Source organism: Helianthus annuus, chromosome 9 (assembly GCF_002127325.2).
Source record: "Helianthus annuus cultivar XRQ/B chromosome 9, HanXRQr2.0-SUNRISE, whole genome shotgun sequence".
NCBI lineage: Eukaryota > Viridiplantae > Streptophyta > Magnoliopsida > Asterales > Asteraceae > Helianthus > Helianthus annuus.
The window spans coordinates 7575506-7578589 of NC_035441.2; the positions used below are offsets into that span (position 1 = coordinate 7575506).

Consider the following 3084-nt stretch of genomic DNA (forward strand, 5'->3'; position numbering starts at 1 on the left):
TTCGTATGAGAAAAAAAAAACCTTTTTTGGATGGATCTAGCAAATGTGAACAAACGTCAGGGACGATTTTAGCAATTTACTCTTTGTTAAAAGATATATATTTTATTTTTAGTTTTTATTCTTTTATCTTTCTTTTTATAAATCTTTATTTCTTATTTATTTGGGCCTTTTATGAATTATTTAATGAGATTTTTCTTTTTTGTGCACACCAGTAATGGAATATAAAAGTATGCAAGGACAAAGCTCCAAAAAGGCATATGAATGATTATGAAAAGAGTAGAATGTCAAGGGTTCAAGGGAACCAAAAAAAAAATGGTGACTAGGATGGTGATCACTAGGAGTTGACATGACATTAGATTATTGGGTAGAAAAAACTCAAACACCCTAAAATGTTTGAATCATACCCTCCACCATAGTTTTAAGTTAACTAGGACAATTGGGAAAATTTTTTAAAAACGTGGGATTATTATGTACCAAGAGTAAAGGTGGGATTATTGTGTACAAGATTGTAAACGTGGAATTATTAAAAACCAATTTTCCTTAGTTTTTCCATAAAAATGTTAGCCTGCTAGTCTAAAATTTTATTAATTTTTTTGTAAATTGATTTTTTGCTAGTCTAAAACTTTATTAAACTTTTTTGTAAAATGATTTTTTGCGCTATTATGACTAGAGTTTAATAAATATTTGTTGAAAACTAAAATCTAGGTCTGAGATGAAGTTTTCCTCAAAAGCATTTTAAACTCTACCTAGACTGTAGCAAGAGGAAGGGTCCAGAGCTTGGACCCAAATGATCTAGTTGGTGGTACAGAGATTGGACCAGAATGGTATGAGGTAAACGTTCAAGTACCAATAAAAAAGATGAAAACTTGGTAAGACCATATGATTTATTTTCTACAATTCAAGATTGTATTGGTGCATCCATCGCATGGCCCTATCCATTCATCTCGGTATGTATTTGTTAAACTTGTGATACAAATAATTTTAATATCATGGAACTTAATGCTTATACATGGATGGTTTATTTGTAGGTAGTCAATGAGTATTGAGGACGCATGATGACTCAAGATTTTATGCTTCTTATTTCTTTAATTGCTTTTAATTTTTTTGTTAAATGTTAAGACTTTATGTTAGATAATGTTATAACTTATTTATGGTTAGTGTTTTTGTTATGAACATGCTTATTTGAAATATAATGAAGTTTTATTTCTTTTATTAGTTGATGTTATACAATAACTATTAGGATGTTATATGTTGATGGTTTATTTATAAAATTGGTTTTATAATATTATTTGGGATATTAGGATCATTTTCTTGATATTAAAGTAGCTATAACGTTACATCATAACGATCCTATAAATTAATTTTTAAGGACGTTTGTATGTGTATTAAAAGATTAAAAGTAGGTAAGCACGTATTAGAACATTGTAAAAGTGTCCTAATATGTTCTTTTTAGGACGCTATTTAGGTTGTCTATAGACATATTATGCGACCATAAAATTGGTTTCATAATCTTATTTGGTATATTAGGACCCTTTTCATGGTACTAAATTAGCTACAATGTTACATCATAAGGGTCCTATCAATTAATTTCTAAGGACACTTGTAAGTGTATCAAAAGATTAAAAGTATGTAAACACATGTTAGAACATCGTAAAAGTGTCCTAATATGTTTTTATTAGGACACTATTTTGGTTGTTCAAAGACATATTACGCGACCATAAAATTGGTTTCATAATCTTATTTGAGATGTTAGGACGCTTTTTTAGTTCCATTACTTATTACGACCCCTTTACATGAAACGCTTTTACTGTTGGTCCTATTAAATGAAAGGTCCCATAAAATAGCCTTTTAGGACGCTTTTGCGCGTACTAAAAACCCAGTTTTCTTGTAGTGGATGATCATGTTTTCTTGTTATAATAATCCCTATTTGATGATCGTGTGCACGTGAATCTGATGTAACGAGTAGATATATACATGGACGTATGAATGATTAACCTAATGATATTGTATACTGACATGAGACTAATGATTAAGTATAGATGTATGCCGATGTTGTATATGTTATATGTGCTGATTTAATGAGTTGTTATGTGAGCCGATATGCTTGTGTAATTGGGATTGGGCTGATACTGTATATATGCATGACTAAGTGGGCTGTTATAAACACACTAATAAGTTAATATTATGTAAATTGGGCCGAATATTTTAACAGACTGTATACATGTTGTCTAGCCGATAATTGTTAAATGAATTGTTAAATTGTTGGACTAATTTAATTGATATTGGGCTGCACACTTTTTAGTTCATGATACGGTCATACTGCTTAAATGTATACCTGGGTTGGGCTAGACATAAGCAGCCTAAGCAATGCCGATAGTTGGGCTGCAGGAGGTGGTTAACTGTTGGGCCAGGTTCAAAGCTATTGGGCCGTACGGTTTAGTTGGTTATGCATCGAGTTGTTTAGTGTCGGGTCACATAATATGATATATTTATACACATGATATATTGCTTTGATTAATGAATTCTTATACTTTGTGCTTAACTGAATAAGTTGGTGTACGGGTTGATGAATGTCACTACTTGTGTGTTGTGTGCGCTTATTGATGAATACATGTAGAATGATACGTACCAAGCATGTATGCATATTGACTGTTATATGTGCAATTATCATAGGACTTGGTTGATTGTTTGGTTAAAGGAGTAATTAATCCTACCGAGCACTCTAAGGTGAGTTCATCTCTTGAGCATGCGTCCCGGTGGTTGGGACAGTCAGTGGGTATCCCGGGGAGGGATAAGTCTTTTGGGTAAAACTGGGATGTTGGATAATATTCTCACTCTCTCTCTCTTAAGTCCCATCTTTTGTTACCGGGGAGGTAACGGGGTATTAGTTGGTAGCGCTACTTAGGTTTGGCACCCTCACACCGTACCGGGGAGGATGGTGGTGAACTAATGACCCAGTCGGGCCCAGTGCTTTGATAGGAGCACTAGGGAACGGGCAAAACATACATCAGGAGCCGTCTTGTTCAGTATCGAGATATTATCAACATTACTTTCGGAATTAAATTCAATGGATTAACTAAACAC

General features: G+C 33.1%; 1 long non-coding RNA gene across 1 annotated transcript; it reads left to right on the plus strand.

Annotated features, from left to right (window-relative positions):
• Window positions 1-677: 677 nt before the first annotated feature.
• On the plus strand, window positions 678-1135 carry LOC110874074. Its single transcript, XR_002555614.1, has 2 exons — window positions 678-947; window positions 1029-1135. It is a non-coding gene; the product is annotated as an uncharacterized LOC110874074 (long non-coding RNA).
• Window positions 1136-3084: the final 1949 nt, after the last annotated feature.